The following is a 19,840-nucleotide window of genomic DNA, read 5'->3' as shown; positions in this document are numbered from 1 at the left end:
AGATTGGCTACTGGCAGGTGAACGCTAAGCCAGGTTCTCTCAGATTGGTATGGATAACTGAATGGAGAGTAACTCTCACCTAGTTTTATTTGAGATTCTAATAGGAATGTTTAAAATTCCAATGTTTTCTTTTGAAAATATTAGAGTACCAGCATTCATGTGCATATGACCTCTCAGCCTTCATCTGTGCCTCTCCATTACCATATCCTTTGACAGGAGGAACATTCAAAAGCAGAAAATGAAGACAACTCTCCTATGCTAGCTGTATATGAAAAATTCAAAATTCTGTGTGAATTTTTTAAGTTTTTGGTTATTAGTGTTACTTCACATGGGCTTCTATTCATAATTCCCCCAACAAATACTTAAAAAAGATCTAGAGATTGCCATTGAAAAATCATACAACATACTCACATTTATATATTTATCTATCTATATTTATAAATACATATAGATATATGAATACATATATGTGCATATATATCTATATATATACATTATATATTTATATTTTATTATCACATTTATAGATAGCATGTATAACAAATAAAATCAAAGACAAAACTCCAAAATCTCAGTCTTTTAAATGATTTTTTTTTCATTACAGTTTGAAATAGCCATTATTGAAATGAGAACAAGATCTAAGTGGAGAAAGAAGCATTTGGAGGCATCATTTATGGCCCAACTGTGGACTAAGAACAAAACATTTATTGGGACGTCAATCTTCATGCTCACAGGGTTTTCCTTAATCCCCCAATAGTTGTATGCAACTCACGTTTATATTCAGAAAATTAAGTTGCTTTAGGTTTGAAGCTTTAGTAGGCAAGAATTACAAGTATAACAGGACAAATGATTCTCAGATATTGGTTGTTTTTAATTTTTTAAAATGGGCCATTTAGGCCGGGCATGGTGGCTCACACCTGTAATCCTAGCACTCTGGGAGGCCGAGGCGGGTGGATCGCTCGAGGTCAGGAGTTCGAGACCAGCCTGAGCAAGAGCGAGACCGTCTCCACTAAAAATAGAAAGAAATTAGTCAGACAACTAAAAATATATAGAAAAAATTAGCTGGGCATGGTGGTGCATGCCTGTAGTCCCAGCTACTGGGAGGCTGAGGCAGGAGGATTGCTTGAACCCAGGAGTCTGAGGTTGCTGTGAGAGAGGCTGACTCCACGGCACTCCAGCCTGGTCAACAGAGTGAGACTCTGTCTCAAATAAAAAAAAAAAAAGAATAAAATAAAAAATTAATAATAATTAAAACTCTAGATGATTGGATACTATAAGATTTTAGAAGTGGTCCCATTTTAAATAACAATGAGATGACAGTTGTCCTGTGGTTAAAGTGGACTGAATATTAGAACTCTTTGCAGAGGAGAAAAAAAGAAATGGGGAGCAAGAGTGTTGGCTGTGCCATCCATTTTAAGGTTCAACTTACCAGGATAATGACTGCCACTGAATAGGAGACAAGTTCTGTTATGGTTTGAATGTGTGTGTCCCTCTGAATTTCATCTGTTGGCACTTAAGTCCCAAGGTGATGGTATTGGAAGGTGGGACCTTTGGGGGTGATTAGATCATGAGGGCTCCATCCTTGTGAATAGGATTAATGCCCTTAAGAAAGAGCTGGAGGGAACTAGCCAGGCTCTTTTGTCCTTCCACATTTTCTGCCGTGTGAGGTCACCACAAGTAGATGCCATTGATGGGACAGGCCCTCACCAGACACCAAATCTGCTGGTACAGTGAGCATGGACTTTCCAGACTCCAGAACTGTGAGAAATACATTTCTATTATTTATAAATTACTTCACATATGGCATTTTTTATAGAAGCAGGAATAGACTAAGGCAGTTTCCAAGGTCCATTAAAGGAAAAGTCACAAATAGGTACCAGTAAAGAGAAGAGGTAGAACAGATGGGGATGAATGAGACAAGAGGAAAAGAATTAGTATTTTTTAATAAGCTTAAAGGGATAACGACCTAGGAACCTTATCACTGTATAAGAAGGGTGTCAGTCCCAGTTTACAATTCTTAGCATTTAAAAATCACACATTTGTTATCTCACAGTTTCTGTAGGTCAGGAATCTGGGCGTGTTTTACCTGGGCCTTCTACTTTAAGGTCTCTTACAGGCTTCAATCAAGGTGTTAGCCAGGGTGAAGGTCTCATCCAAAGGCTGCTTTGGGGAAGGATCTACTTTTATGATCACTTGGTTCTTGACAGAATTTTAGTTCCTCAAGATCTATTGGATTTAGGGCTTCACTTCCTAGTTTGCTGGTAGCTGGAGGTTTCCCCTAATATCCTTTCCATTGAATCTCCTCCAAATGGCATTTATTTCATCAAAAGCAGCAAGTAATAGAGTCTCCCGAAAGATAAAACTCACAATCTTATAACCTATTTATGAAAGTGACATCCCATTGCAGTGGCCATATTTCATTAGTTAGAAGCAAGTTGCTAGCCCAGCCCACACTCAAGGAGAGAGGATAACTCAAGGGTGTAAATTGCTAGAATCAAGGGTTATCAGGGACCATCTTAGAGACTGCCTTCCCCATTGTGTGTGAGGGAACATGAAGCATCTCATTGAGAAGACTCAAGATAGGTGGCATCCTCAGAGATCAACCAGGTTTCAGCCAACGGTAGGAATATAGTGAATATCAAGAGGAACTATGTTGACTCGCAATGGGATAGGGATTCTAGTAGGTGCAGAAGAAAGCTTTGAGAGAGAAGGAAACTGGAAAATATGTTGAAAGAAAAAGAAGCGTAGAGGAACATGGCTAAGAATTTCATGAGGAAAAAATAGATGACCAGAGGAGCTTCTGATGAGAGCATGGGCTATCATGCCCTGTTTCCCTGGATTTGGGGATTGAAACACAGTTAAGGCAAATATACACCCTGGGTTGTTCTCAAAAGTGAATTATTGCATGTATTAGTAAAAGGCAGTCTAGTATTAGAAGTACAGGTTCTTTCCAGCAACCACAACAAACTTCGCTGACCACATAGTGCCCAAATGAAAAACCTTCGCTTCATCCCCTCACCTCCCTTGCTTACAACTGTCCTTATCAGCTCAGATACCTTAATATCCATATGAGAAAAGAAGTGACAGGATGGATGACTCTAGATATCCGAATATACAAATCAGGCAATGCTGTTACGGGGTGGGGAGGTATAAGTTTGTCATGTAATAAGAAATACATACAGTGTTGGACCTCTGCCACTCTTTTCCTGGCACACGGCTTCTAAAACTCTTGGAATCTCTGAATCAGTAAGTATATATATATTTTTGGTACGTTAATAAGATGACTGACAGCTGGGAGCTCCTAGACAGCCTCAGGATAGAAACTCGTTACCAGGGCAACCAACAAGTAACTGGAGGGTTGGAACTTTTAACCCCCCCCATCTCCAGGGAGGAGAGAGAGGCTGAAGATTGAGTTAATCACTAATGGCCAATGATTTAATCAATTTTGTCTGCATAATGAAGCCTCTATAAAAACCCAAGAGGACCGAATTTGGAAATGTGGGTTGGTGAATGTGTGGAGGTCCTGGGAGGGTGGGGTACCTGGAGAGGGTATAGATGCTCCATATTGTTTCCCGTATACTTTACCCTAAGGACCTCTTCATCTGTCTGTGTATCTGTAATCTTTGTAATATACTATATAATAAACCCATAAACATAAGTGTTTCCCTCAATTCTGTGAGCCATTCTAGCAAATAATCCAACCGAAGGTGGTGGGGTGGGTCAGTCAGAAACACAGGTCACAGCCTTGACTTGTGTCTGGCATGCAAAATGGGGAGCAGTCTCGTGGGACTGAGCCTTTAACTTGTAGGATCTGATGCTATCTAAAAGTAGATAGCTTTAGAATTGAGTTAAATTGTAGGATACCCAGCAAGTGTCTGAGAATTGCCCAATGTGAAAAATATACCCACACAACTGGTGCCAGAAGTGAAAGGTTGAGAGTAGTGTGAGTATAGAAGAGAAAATAGTTGGCTTTTTCTATTTACAGGAAAGAAGTATTTGGACAGCTCAACTAAACTGGGAAAGATGGCACATCTAGATGTCCCTATAGAATCTAGGGGATCATGTATTGATTTTTGCAGCTGCTTCCATTTGGTTAATAAAATATATTTTGAAGTCTAATATTTTCAGTTTCTGCCAAATTATGGTAAAATCTGCCTCTACCAGAAGCCATGACCCTCTTAGGGTGGCCACCTCTGACGCCTGGACATGACTGAATCATGTTCCCAGGAACTGTATCCACTGTTCTTCCGATGTAGAATACTGTAAATTGTTATGCAGCTTGAATATTGAGGTCCACTGAGGCAGAATCCTCTCTCCTGTCTCATTTCCTTTCCCATCTTCAAAAATCTGTGTCTACTTTAAAACCAACATTATGGAATTCTGATATAATTAAATAGATATTTAAAGCTTTCTAAATTCTTCCATCACCAAAAATTAGAAGACAAAATCAGTCCCTTGCTCCAAACTTTATTCTGTATTACCAATGGTGAATGTAATCTCTGTGAGAATAAAAATATCTCTCTTTCACTTATACTCTCTCTAGGGGAGTCATTTCAGGACTTTTTATGATTGCTTTAAAGAAGCAGTTCCAGTAAGTATTGAGCATTCAAAGGGAGTTAACTGGCTGTGGGCCTTAGGCCTTTAGAGACTTAGGACACAGGGAGTTTCTGAAAGTGATTCTATCGACTTTAAAAACATTGAACAAATAGTATCAAAAAGCTTGGCATTCAATGGGATGTTTCTTTGTCTTTTTATCTGTCCATTGGGTACCTTCTGAGAAGAATCCTTGGTGATAGAATCAAACACCAAAGTGCCAACTTGTTCAGAGCCAGGCAGAAATGCAAAGCCAGAATAATATCCTTTTGTTTCTTTTCGTATAAAACAAGTTTATGGGAAGGGCTATGAGGTGAAGAAAGTAGGGCCAAGCCCCACAGTGTCCTGTTCCATTGTTTGGAAGCTTCAAGCAATATTGCTTTGTGTCTTTTGTCATTTTTGTTTCAAGCTGGGGAATTTTTTTAATGTGCTTAAACACTGGAGTAATCCTGATGAGAGAATTGGGTAAATTGCTTTTTGGGGAAAATACAGAGATACTGAAGCAAATTTACTATGAACATGAAAATGGGTGTTGTTTGTTGGGACTCATGAATTTTTTGCCATTTTATGTTTGGTTTAAAAAAAAAGTTTTAGCTCCTTTTCCCTACTATCTAACTTTTCTGCCAAAAAAACCCCCCACATATAATTATTAACTCTAATCCATTTCCTAGGATTCATTAAGCATTAATAGCTCTCATTCATATTTGCCATCTATGTGTTTACATAAATATTAACTGATATCTCAAACATATGGCAAGAAATAAAATGAATCACATTAGTTTGGTGTGTTTCTACTTATTAATACATTTCCATTTTCAAGGCAATCTGTGCATTAGTTTTAATAAAACCTTTTATTTTAATTCACTTAGGAACTTACCTGTTGTTAATCTTTAATCTACTATATGATAAAAATATTTGACTTTCAAATATAATTCTGAAACTTATAAGACTAATTTTACTAATTACTCAGGGTAGCATTTTGGTCATATAAGTAACTTGGTTTGGGTAATAGAAAAAACATTCTTCACAGTTTACTGTGTTCAATGCTGTGGAATTGTTGTCATAAACAAACTAGAACTTCCACTATTTCAAATATAAGAAGAATGTTCATGGGTGCTTTAGAGCAGCACCTCTGATACTTTTCCCCTTGTTGGATATTTTCTTTGCTTTCCTTATGCTTTGATTATTGTTACCACCTTGTTGGTCCCAAAGTCAATTTTTTCACTTTCAACTTTCTGGCTTAATTTTTGTGAGGTGGGGTAATCCATCCTTTGATTCTCTTTAACATTGGTGAGTAGTATTAAATAACTAAAATAATGTTAGTGAATAGTAGGCAGAACATTAAAATTATGCAAATAAATCATAATTAGCATAAATGTAGTAAAGCTTTTTAAATACAGATTTTATCCTGTTTGTTAAAATGAGTATATTTTTACCTCCAAAAGAAGTTAACAGGTACTGTAAAAAATAAAAATCTTAGGACCACCCCTCAACTCCTTATGCAAAATGGAAGGTCAAGCCTGGAGGCTGAGTCACACAATCCCCCTTCGAAATGAAACACTATTACTAACTTTAGGCATTAGCCAGGTTTCCCAGGGAAAGGAAAAAGGCCTCAGGCAAGGGTGGGGAACCTGGCCCTCAGGCATCTACCAGGACTGCCACCACAGATCATTCATTAGGAAATTCCTTTCTGGCTTCCCATAAACAAGAACATGCAAATTGTAACTTTAGTTCTACAGGGTAAGACTAGCCCCTAAAACTAAAGTCTATTTGATTCCACACCAATAATGTTGATTATAAGTTGATCTTCTCAGGTGCAGGACAGAGACAAGAAACGATTAATAATTTTTCCACCTACGAGGGGACATTCGCACAACTGATTCTTCCATTGCTCTCTTTTTCTCATCAAACATTTACTTTGTCTTATGTACAATGTAGATTTCCCAGGCCTCATAAGAATGTAACCATTTGCCTTTCTGCCCACCCCCTCTCCTTTTCCTGTCTGGGTGCCCTCTGAGTTTTGAATACTAAGTTCCCAAATCCCAATTTAGAAAAAAAACAATCACAGATGTGTCTGTGGCTTGTGTTTTTTTTCCAGGAAATTCCTCAAACTTTGGCTTAATAAACCTCCACTGATGGAGACCATTGTCTCTGCTACTTGTTTTGGGTTGTCAGTATGGTGCTTATCACATTTGAGGTCTCTGGTATCAGTCTGTCTGTGCTCTGTCACTTGGAAACTAACCTGTGTTCACTCAATCTCCTGCAAGCCAAAGCTAAGGGAAAGAGTGCTCAAACCCAGACGACTCCTCTCAACCCTGTTCCAGTTTCCTATCTAAGGGGGGACACCCATTCATTCAATACATATCATCAAATGTTCACTGTGTACCAAGCAAGGTTAAGTGCTGGGCAGTCAGCAGTGAATAGGACAGACAGTATCAGCGGCCCCTCACTCTCATGGAACTGATGTCCTAGTTGGGAGACAGGCAAAACCAAACAAGCAAAACAAGCAAATAATTTATGACAGTGACCTGAAAGAGAAACAGGGTGATATGATTGGGAAGTCACCAGAGTCTGAGAAGGGTTGCTGTTTCCACACTCATCATGGAAAGCTCCTCTGAGAAGACCACGTTTGACCAGCCACAGGAATGGGGAGCAGGGGCCAACTGCAAGAAAATCTGGGGACAAAACATCCAGGTAGAGGGAACATTAACTGCAAAAATAGTAGGAATGGGTGAGCTAGGAGTGTTCAAGAATAGAAAGAATAGCGTGACTACAGCAAGGTGAGAAAACAGTCACACACCTTGGAAAATAGGCTGGGTCAGCTCTGATAGGGCGTGGTAGATCATGGTAAGGAGCTCAGATTTTATTCTAATTGCCATCAGAAGCATGAGGGAGAGGGGAGTGTTATGTACCCTTATTCCATCCAAATAATTGACATTGATTACTCTTGGTAGATTTTTATTTCAAACAACAGTTTATACTCATCAGAACCTGACAAATTTTCCACAACACTAAAAATAATCAGGGTTTCTGGGAGAAATGGCTTATTCCAGGTGTGGGGGAGTGTGAGTACAAGAGCCTGGAACATCCTCTTATGCCTAAGAGCAAGGAAGTGCTCAAAGACTAGCAATGTCATGTCAAAGCACATGGGAACCAGCTTGAAGGGGCACTGAATGACTACATGTTAGATAATTTGATCATTTCAAAAAAGATTATAACACACTGAATATGCTTTTTAAAAAATCTCTACTGATAATCCTTTGTGTGTGTGTGTGTGTGTGTGCATGTATGAGACAGAGAGAGAGAGAGAGAGAGAGAGAAAGGAAAACAGAAGGGAAAGCTCCTTTTAAAGAATGACAAATAAATTTGTAGAAGCAGTTATATTTTTTTAAAGTTGCAATCCTTCAATGTGTAATAATAAGAGATTCAGTAAAGGATCATATATAGTGATCTTTGGTCAAAAGATTTTGAATTACAGGTTACTCACATTACATTCAAAATATCCTATGGATTACTTATTAATTACAAGAGGAAAATGTCTCTTTATAGTGACAGGAACAAGTGATCAAACTTAGCATCACCAATACTAGGAAAATGAAAAAAAAATAAATAAAAATCCGACATCTTCTAATACTCTTGATGTGAGTATTAGAAAATACTTTTTTTTTTAAAAAAAGGTCAAATTATGACTCATGCAGATACAAAATAAGCACATTTTAAAAATTTTAGTTAACTCATTAATCATTGAGAGATCCAGGCAGATGTTATAACTGGTTCAAAAGAAGATCCAAGGAACAGACACACTGTAGATCAGGATTATTGAAATGGATGTGCAAAAGGAAGCAAAGCTGGTTTGTCCACTGGGGGACTGAGAGGGGGAGATAAAAGAGTCAAGTGAACCTCTTTGGGCGGGATATAATTTACATGTCTGTAAACAAAATTAGTTTGCATTGCCATCAGTCATCTACAATTTATAGAGTTGTAACGTAGCTTCCATAGAATCAGAGTCAGATAACTCAGAGGAATTCCTCTAGGGAGACAATGCATAGTGTTCCACTGAAGCAAAAAATTTTAATGAGACACAATAAGAAATGCACAATATTAATTGTGGAATATTTTTGCCAAAAATGTTCAATCCAAACTTAATCATACAAAACTCGAAATAGCATATTTTATTTATTTATTTATTTATTTATTTTGAGACAGAGTCTTGCTCTGTTGCCCGGGCTAGAGTGAGTGCCCATCAGCCTAGCTCACAGCAACCTCAAACTCCTGGGCTTAAGCAATCCTACTGCCTCAGCCTCCCCAGTAGCTGGGACTACAGGCCATGTGCCACCATGCCCAGCTAATTTTTTTTTTCTATATATATTTTTAGTTGGCCAGATCATTTCTTTCTATTTTTAGTAGAAACGGGGTCTCACTCTTGCTCAGGCTGGTCTTGAACTCCTGACCTCGAGCGATCCACCCGCCTCGGCCTCCCAGAGTGGTAGGATTACAGGCGTGAGCCACCGCGCCCGGCCTCGAAATAGCACATTTTATAACTAGCCTGGACCTTCTCGAATAAGTTGTTGTCATGAAAAACTATGGGGAGAATGGTCTTGATTATAATAGAATAAAAGACATAATGACTAAACAAGGTGGATGATTCTTGACTGGTCCCTGGATTAATAAAAGCTATGAAAGATCTTTGAGGGGAAAAAAAAGAGAGAAGGAAAAAAAAAACAGAAAAAAACAATACTTAAGTTAGGGCAAAAAAAAGAAGAAAAAAAATCTTTGGAAGGCTATTCAGGAAAATTGATATAGGTACTACATATTAGTTGATATTATTGAATCAGTGCTAATTTCCTTAGCTCTGATAATGGTTCTGTGGTTATGAAGTTAAACGGGAGAAATTCTTTATTCTTAGGTAATACATGATGAAAAATTTCGAGTTGACACATAATCATGTCTGCATACTTCCAATGTTTCAGTAAAAGAAAGATACGCATAGAGACAACAAATTGATCAAAGTGGTTAACAATTGGTGAATCTAGGTGAAAGGTACATAGATATTTATTAAACTATGCTTTCAAATTTCTTATAGATTTAAAATTCTTAACATAAAAAGTTGAAGAAAAGCTAAGAAGCTCTTAGAACAAAATAATGCTTATAAAATGAGTTTAAAAAATAATATACATTAAATATGTAAATAGATGATATACAGAGTGAGGTATGAGAGAGAGAGAGAGATCGACTTAATGTATGCATGGTTAGCCATCCAATATTTGCCAATATTCAAGAAGAGCCTCTGGACTCTGTGCCAGACTTCCCCTTTGTGGGGCACAGGAGAAGTTCCTATATTTTCTAGTAAAAGATGTCTTTTTAATGTGAAAGTAGTTGCCAATATTATGGTTGACAGTTTTTAGAATCTATTGATAAAAAAATACATAATGACGAATGCACTCATGAATTAATTCAAGAAACACTTTAAAATGAATTTCTATGCCATTAAGCACAAGAGCATTTACATAAATGTGTGAATTGAGAATTCAAATGTAGATGAGACACAGTGTTTGGTTTAGAGACTATTTAGAATGTAGGATTATTTGGGGTCCTACATTGTTGTTGTTGTTGTTGTTGTTGTTTTTACCACTCTGTAGATACACACACACACAAAAGGAGTTCAAAATGAAAAAAAAAAAAAAACAAAAAAACTGTAGATGGTGATAAAGAAGAGCTTATTTTTGTTCTATCACCAAACATCCTCTTGGATGAGAAGATTAAATTTCAGTTCACCTGTCCTTAATACAGGTGGGAGTTACCAAAGAAAAGACCCAGGTGCTGGAGTCAGTATGCATGGCATAAACTTTGATTCCATCACTTTCCAGATGCTGGATCCTAGGAAAATTGCTTGGCTTCACCATATCCTAATTTCATCATCTGCAATTAAATAATAGTAATAGAGATAATAACACCAACCTTCTGGGGTAATTGTATTTTTCTTTGTTCTTCTAAATTTGTACATGTATCTATACCTTACCATGTTTCCAAAAGGATCTGAGGTACTATTCCAATAGCATGAGGATTAAAAAGAATAAATTATGGAATATATTTGTACACAATAGATGTACAACAACCTTAGTTTCTTCCTCCTCTTACTTCCTATTTTAAACTTTAGCATTTGATAATTCTGTGGTCTTGAACATTTAATATCATTTTAGTGTCTTAGGTATTGCCATTTGCAAAATGGGGATAAGAGTCACTATTATCCTAGGATTTTGAAGCAAGAAGACTTATTTCTGTGACCTTGAGCAAATCATTGAGGTTCATTGTGCCCAAAATTCTCATCTATAAAACTGAGAAAATATCTGCCTTGACTATAATGATCAGATGAAATACTATGGCTATAAAGGTCTTTGCAAATGTGGAAGTATATAAACATGTAAGTAACAGTTACTCTATCAATAAAAGTAAGGAAGGCAGGGGGCCAGGCAAAGCTGTAAGTACAAATAATCTTTAAAATTATAGTTCTAAAATTGTACTGTTTTGAAGTTGGAGAGATATTAGATGTTTGGTAAGTCATAAAAGTATCAACAGAATACTTATAAAATACTTTTAATGTTTTATTTGAATTTTATACTAATAAGACTTCAAAATGGACAAAAGTGATAAAGTGGAGAATTTATGTAAAAGCTTCTGAATTCCTACGGGAAAGTATACCATAACATAGTTATGCTGTTATCATCATTTTATGATTTTCATTACATTCCTATTTGAAAATTAAATACACTGCAAATATATTTTTCACCATGAAATGCTGCCAATCTCTGTGTAATTAGAGAGAAAGGTATACTTTGTAAAGAGAAGCAAAGAAAAAGGATCATTTTTGGTTTCTTCTCTCCCTGGGAGAAAGTATTGTATTATAGGTTCCCTGGTGCTTCAGGATGGTTTAATTTATGAATATTCCCCAGAAAATATCCATCAAGATTCCATCAGCTTGCATGTATATTTCATTCCATCATTCAAAAGTCAGTGACCTATAGATGGTCAATGACAGTGTAGGCTTTTGATTAACGTAACTGCTGATCTTGCACCCTTAGAATGTCAAAAGAACTGGAAACGATCCTTGCTAAATTCTATAGCTGCAATGACAATGTCAACTGCATGGAAAATTTAGCTCTTTTAAGGAGAAACCCTCAAGCCATGCAATTTCCACAAGGATGATTAGTTTGAATCATAAAGTATAGAACAATGATCTGTTTGAAGGAAACAAGGAGAATGTAACTTGAAGAGGCAGATTCTCTTTGGGGTCCAAATCACTTCTGGTGGTATTGCAAGAAGTGACAATAACTTTCAGGCTATGGGAAAAAGGAATTATTGTTGCCACACACTAAAGTACCCTAGAGAGGCATGAGTGAGTTTATTCATCTTCCTGAAAGCTTAATTTACTACTGGAAGGAATTGACCTATGACTCACAGAGGAGTGGAACTCATATCTACTGAGCACTTATTATGATTTTGTTACTATGAAATATACTTTTATGTGTATCATATTTAATCCTCACTACCATCTAGATACAGGTGTTAATACTCTCAGTTTACCGATAAAAAAGTGAAGGATGGACAGATGACAGAATGTTTCTGAAGTCACAAACACAAGTAGCACAGCTACATTTGAAAACAGATCTGTCTGCTACCAAAACCCATGATGTTTCAATCACACAGTGCTGCCACTGGTAGAGCCCAGAAAGCAAGTTCCCTCCTTTTTATAGTCTCTTACACTTAATCCTCCCTCTATCACCCTCAAACACTCCTGCCAGTTGGGTAGAGATGTTGATTGCAATCTACCTTACTAGATTAGAATCTATATAGAACTCAGGAAAATCAGCAAGAAACAATCAAACAACCCCATTAAAAAGTCATCAAAGGACATGAACAGAAACTTTTCAAAAGAACATAGACTAATGGCCAACAAACATGAAAAAAATGTTCAACATCTCTAATCATCAGGGAAGTGCAAATCAAAACCACAATGAGATGTCACTTAGCTCCAGTGAGAATGGCCTTTATCAAAAAGTCCCAAAGCAATAAATGTTGGTGTGGATGCAGAGAGATAGGAACACTCATACACTGCTGATGGGACTGCAAACTAGTGCAACCTCTGTGGAAAGCAATATGGAGATACCTCCAAGAGCTACAAGTAGAACTACCTGCCATTTGATCCAGCAATCTCATTACTGGGCATCTACGCAAAGGAAAAAAAAAAAAAAAAAAAGACATCTGCACTCGAATGTTTACAGCAGCACAGTTCACAATTGCAAAGATTTGGAAACCACCCAAGTGCCCATCAATACATGAGTGGATTAAGAAAATGTGGTATGTGTATACCATGGAGTTCTACTCAGCCACAAAAAACAGTGGTGATATGGTACCTCTTCTATCATCCTGGATAGAGCTGGAGCCCATTCTATTACGTGAAGTATCACAAGAATGGAAAAACAAACACCACATGTACTCACCATCAAATTGGTATTAACTGATCAACATGTATGTGCACATATAGTAGTAACATTCATTGGGTGTCAGGCAAGTGGGAAGGGGGAGGAGGGGATGGGAATATTCACACCTAATGGGGAATGGACACGCTTGAAGTTCTGACTCCGGTGAGGCAAAGGCAATATATGTAACCTAAACATTTGTATCCTCATAATATGCTAAAATAAATTAAAAAAAAAATCTACCTTACTAGAAATCTGGGCTTGATGGGGCTTCTGTATCTTCCCCTAGGCCTGTGTGCTTCTGGAACATAGCAATGATTGCTACATTATCCATCCAGCTATTCATCTATTACCAAAGTCCTATTTGGGAAAATAAATGTTCCAAATAATATTTTTGTTCCTACTCTAGGACAAGAAAAGAAAAGAGAAGTGAAATCCAGTTGATAAGATCAAAGAAAGCAGTAGCATCAAAGAAAACTTGAAGAATGGTAATACTTCATTCAATATGAAAAGATGGCATTAGAAATAACACTCATAGAATAGAGACTACCATGAAGAAAGGCTCAGAGGGAGCTTAGTCAGGAGCAAAAATGTTAGGGAAGACCTAAAGATGGCTCTGACATTTAGAATAATGGGAGATGCTGGTGGTATTAACTAGGATTAAGAAAGGTAAGGGAAAGTTGACAAGCAAAGATTTGTACCTATGGATCATGTTAGCCATTTCAGTCATTATTCTAATTGCTCAGGCTAAAAACTTTGGAGCTAACCTTGATGCTTCCATTTTTTCTCCCACTCTGCATGGCAATCCACCAGTCAATCTTGTTGGCTCTACTTTCAAAGTGTATTTTGAGTTCAACACACTTTTCACCACTTCCATGTTAAATTGTGGTTTTAGCCATATCTAGATTATTACAATGGCCTTTCAGTGTGTCTTACTGCTTCTGTCTTTTGCTGCAGTCTTAACACAGCAGTCAGAGACAGTGTTTAATTTTTTTCCCCATTCAAATCACTACAGTTTGATGCAGAGTAAAAGCTAGAGTACCATGGCTGATAAGACTCAGCACGATCTTGCCCCCACTCCATTGCTCTCCCTCCTTACTCTGTGCTTTCTGCCTGTTGTACACTCCATTCATCCAACCACACCAGTCTCTTCACTCTTCCTACAACACGCCAGCCATAATCGTGCTGTACAACTTCCCTACTTTCTTCGAGTTTTATTTAGACAGCCCATGTCCCTGGTAACTTCATTGTTCTCTTCTTCACTTCCTTTAGATCTGGGCCCACTTTCTGAGAAAAGCCTTCCACGATCCTTAGAGTCTTTCCACACCCAGCCACTCTGTAACCCTCTTCTGTTTTGATATTTCTCCTGCATAGACATTATCACCTTCTTACATATTTTCTACTAATTTTTATTGTATGTTTCCCCCTACTAGAATATCCTCAGTGCCTGAAAACATGCCAGGCATAAGGGGTGCTCCATAAATACTTTTTGTATGAGTGAATGGGTTGATTAAGAAATTGGGGCTGGGCCCGGTGGCTCATGCCTGTAGTGCTAGCACTCTGGGAGGCCAAGGTGAGAGGATCGTTTGAGCTCAGGAGTTCGAGACCAGCCTGAGCAAGTGTGAGAACCCCATCTCTACTAAAAATAGAAAAGAATTAGCTGAACAACTAAAAATATATAAAAAAAAGTAGCTGGGCATGGTGGCGCATGCCTGTCATCCCAGCTACTTGGGAGGCTGAGGCAGAAGGATCACTTGAGCCCAGGAGTTTGAGGCTGCTGTGAGCGAGGCTGATGCCACAGCACTCTAGCTGTGAGTGAGCAACAGAGTGATACTCTGTCTCAAAAAATAAATAAATAAATAAATAAATTGGGAATTCAGGGAAGAATTCAAGATTGAATTAATGATTTTGAAATGTTTTGCCATTGAATAGGAGAGGTAAACTGTATGACAGATCACCAAAGGAGGAGAGTAAAAAAGAGGGAACATTAGAGAATGTTTGGATTTACTTTGCAGTTAGCAGAAGGAGATGGAACAAAAGTCTGAAAAAGTGCTATATATAGTGTAATATAAATATATATATTTAATACACAGATATGCACACATATATAGTATATAATATATAGTCTGAAAGGGAGCTATATATAATATATGTGCACATCAGTTCATTCATTAATTTATTTATTCACTTACATATTTATGTGCCTCAGAGGCAAAGAATTGAGCTACATAAATTGATCTTAGGTCCAACAGATTTACCAAACTCTCTAAACTTTGTATTTGGTCCAATAGTTTGCCTGTTGCTAAAATTTTCTGTAAGTAATCACATCATTTTTATATAATGATGGTTTTATCTCTTTTCTTTCAATTCTTAATCTTTATTTGTTTTGCATTTGAGCATTACACAAGGCTTCCAATAACATGTTGAATAGTAGGAATGATAGCAATCTTATCTTGCTAATGAATTTAAAAAAGTTCATCTAAGATTTCTCCATTATTAACTGTATATTTTTGCTTTTTATAACATTTATCATTTTAAAAGTTTTTGTTTTTTAAAATCATTAAGTATTGGATTTTAACAAACTTTTGGCATCTATTGAGAAAAACCACATTTTTCTTTTACCTTCAATATATTTTTGCAGCTCTTTACAGTGATAGAAGTTTTTAAGGTTGAATTCTTACTTGATTATGTTGTATTAGTTTCAAATACACTTTCAGATACAAAAATACATTTCAATTAGCTAATGTTTTATTTCATATCTTTGCATTTATATTATGATGAAGTAGGCATGTAATTTTCTTTTCTTTTCTTTTTCTTACTTGAAAATCAGATGACATTAGATTTATAAAATTAGCTGGACAGCTTTTTTATTTTCTATCTCTGAAATAATTATCTAAGAGAGGCATTCACTGTCCCAATTGTTTGAAGAACAATCTAGAATTGGGAATTATTGGGAGAGGAGGACTTACATTATTGCCTTGAATCATTTAGTACTGACTTTTGCATTCAAATCATCTTTTCCTTCTTGTACCAATTTTGGCATTTACACATTTCCAGGAATTTATCCCTTTTACCTTGGTTTTCAACTTTTTAAGCATATATTTATTTAAAATGGTTTACATTATTTTAAAATCTATTTTGTTTCTGTATTTTCCATTTCTATTCAGTATTTTATTTATGTGCATCTTACTCTTTTCCTTGATCACTGTTGCTGAAAGTCTATCTTATTAATCTTTACAAAGAATTAGCTTTTACTTTTATTAATCTCTTTTTTCTTTTTTCCTTCTTTTTTTCTGGATTTTCTCTTTATCTTCAATGTTTTCTTTTTATTTATTTGAGTTTATTCTGTTTTTCTTTTTCTACCTTCTGAGTTGAATGTTTAGCTTGTTTGTTTTAAACCTTACGTGTGCCCTGGTCGATGCATTTGCAGTATAAGTTTTCTGTCTAAGTACAGCTTCAGTTGTGTCCCACAGGCATCAACACACAGTGTGTCATTACCTCTCAACTTTAAGCATTTGATAATTTCCTTTATGATTTCTTCTTTAAGCAGAAAGTTACTTCATATGTTATTTAAATTCCAAATCTGTGAAAATTTTAGCTATTTTTATGGTACATCCCTAAATTTATGACACTGTCTTTAGAACATATGGTCTGTATGAAATTGATCCTTTGGAGTTTAATAGTGAGGCTTCCTTCCTCGCCAAACATATAGTCTATTTTTTTTTAAAAAATTATTCCATATTTTCTCAACAGTAAAATGTATCCTTTGCTGGGTACAAGTTTATATAAATATAGATAAATACAGATGATGCAAGTATTGATATAGAGATAAATATGTGTCTATCTATAGAACATATAAGACTCAGGTGTATTCAGATCTATGATATCTCTGGTTTTATCTGTTTTATCTTTTGATCTTTCAGTTACTAAAAGGAGTGCTTTAATATCTCCAACTATAGTTATTGACTTCTCTATTCCTGCCTTCAGTTCTGTCACTTTGAGTATTTTATATTATTGAGTACACGCATATTTGTTGAGATGGCTATACCTCCTTGTTCGATCATTCCTTTCACCAGGATAAAATGTTCCTCTTTTCTGCTGCCTTCTGAGGGAGTTCTTCAATCTAATTTCCAATTAATTAATTCATTCTTCAGCTATATAGTCCATGAATTATGATTTTTATATCAAATTTATAATTCTCATACCTAATGTTTCCACATTGTTCTTTTTTTAACAACCTTGAGTTATGGCTTTATATTATCCCTTACCTCTTTATATTTATTTTGCTTATTTTAAATTCTTGAGCCATCTGTTCCAATAATTCTTGCTCAGTTGTAGATGTTTCTTGGTGTGTATGTGTATGTTTTGTAGTGGCTATATTGATTAAAGCTGATTATGTAGGTCCATGTTCCCCTGGAGACATTAGTAAGACATCACTCAGTTTCGTAAGGTGTATTGGGTAAGATGCAAAAGCTAGGTCCTGGTCCACACTCCCTTATGTGAATTTGAGGCATGGGAGGGGGCCCAGAGTGAGCCCAGGGCCTGCACAGTTGACCCCTCCCATTTGCTGCCATTCTAAAATGCATCTGTTCTGGGTTACGTGGGTAATTATCAGAAATAAGCTTCACTAGAATGAGGCAGTCTTCAAAATTGCAATCCTCCAGTCCTAGGAATCTGGAGGGAGGTGAAGTGAACAAGAAATTGTTCAATTCCCATTTGTTTTCATCAATTCTTCACCCCACCAGGGCCTTGCTGTGCCCTAACTTCACTGCCATGGAGTTCAGTGGCCTGGGATGCTGTTGGCAATCTCTGCAGAAGGAGGGACCAACTACTGCTCTGAGGCAACATGGGGAGAAATGATGTAAAGGCTTTCCTTCAACCCTTACCCCATTTCAAGTCAGTACACCCTACTCAGGCTGTTGCACCCAGAAAGCCTCCAGCCTCCCAGGAATTTATATCAGGCCATTATCTTGTGTTTGTTTTTTTCTATAGTCCATGCTTCTATATTGCTTCTATAGTACCTCCATTGCTAGTCCATGCTGATTTACCATCTCGACCATGTCTAAGCAGTACTTAAGCTTCCATCTTTGTCAGGGAACCCTCTTTAGTCAAGCAAGTAATAGAAACATCTCAAATTTAGAAAATTATATCTATGACTTCATGCCTAGAGCATAGGACTGTCTCTAACAGCTGCAAAACAAAGGTATTTAATAGTATGCAGAACTGTCCAATATTCATTTGAAAAATAAAGTATTTACCTTAGATCTCCTCAGTCATATCAAGCCAACCACCATCATCACCAATGAGAAGAGTATTCTGAATTTTAAGTGTAGAGTTGGGTTTGCCTCTTTTTGTTATTTTCCTCATTGAAATTTCTGCTACAGATTTGTCGGAGGTCAGAATGTAATGTTCATCATTTGAATAATCTCCCAGGCTTGACTGTATCTGTCTATCACTTTTAAACACTATGCCTACTTTAAATGCACATGCCTACAATTTCACCAGAATATTGACTCCTGGGACCATTTGGGACCCGGCATTATAAGTCTGGCACCCTCCATTGCGATGATAGTAGCTCCTATCAAGCCATGTGGAAGCCTTTCTTATGTAAATGCGGAATTCCTGTTACCTTCTTTCAGATAGGTGTGCAGATGCCTTTCTTTGTTCTCATCATGCCCAATTAGAAGAAGCAAAGGACTGGCTTTTTTGAGTAACCACCCACATATTACTATTGGTTTGCTTATAATATTAATATTATAATATATATCATATTAAAATGAATGAGATATTCCTCATTGAAAGAATCCATGTTGTCTGAAAATTATATTTCAGAGGATCTAAATTTCTTAAGAAGCATTTCAAGATGCCTTGTGCCTTCTAAATAGGGCATTTGATAACTCCACCCAAATACTAGAAAGCTACATAAATCTTACTATGATACCAAACTGCTTGGCAGAAACTACTTGAATTTAATTATTTTTAAAAAGCAGGAGAAGAGGTGCTTAAATAGTAAGCCCCAACTCTTTCATCTCGATCCCAAGACACCATAAAATTTCTAATTCTGACTCTGTGTTTGCATATATTTTTCTAAGCTTTTATGCAAGAAAAGATGATGGCCAGTTCCTCAAATACTTTTGCTAAAACTATTGTATCTGGACAAAAGCATTATTTGTTTTTGAGCTTTACTTTTCAAACTCAGTAACAATTTCCTTTTCAAAGAAAAGAAACCGTTATCTTTTTTTCTTAATAGGCATGGGTCTCCCCTGAAAATGCTAATGTCCATGGGCTCCTGGACTGATCCCCAAGGAAACATTGGCACCTCAGCACATGGCCTCAAGGCATCCAGGTTAATAAGCCAGTTTAAAGTTAACACCTGTTCTTATCTGGTCATCAATCCTCTTTAAAAAGAGCTGCCAGGATGGGATTTGCCACACCTGTCAATCAGTTTTACTCAAGACATCAACAAGGGGCTAGAACAAAAACTAACACCAGAGGGAAAAGCAAGGTCAAACAAGTTTGACAGTTTGATGTACATGAAACAGAATTTTATATTAGCCATAACTAAGCTGAGGCTACTTTTCTTGGCTATTCTTATATGTATGTCCAAGTGAAATGTACTTCTTCATGCCTTATAGCATGTTAGACAGAATTTTCTGTTTACTATAAGTTTGTTTATGTTATTACCCTTGTGTTTATAGTTACTGATATTATTAAACATTTAGTGCATGTATTTTCATATGTACAAACATTTCAACTTGCAAAATCATATT

Source organism: Eulemur rufifrons, chromosome 3 (assembly GCF_041146395.1).
Source record: "Eulemur rufifrons isolate Redbay chromosome 3, OSU_ERuf_1, whole genome shotgun sequence".
Taxonomy (NCBI): domain Eukaryota; kingdom Metazoa; phylum Chordata; class Mammalia; order Primates; family Lemuridae; genus Eulemur; species Eulemur rufifrons.
The sequence above is the reverse complement of the archived record's forward strand: the minus strand, read 5'-3'. Positions refer to the sequence as shown.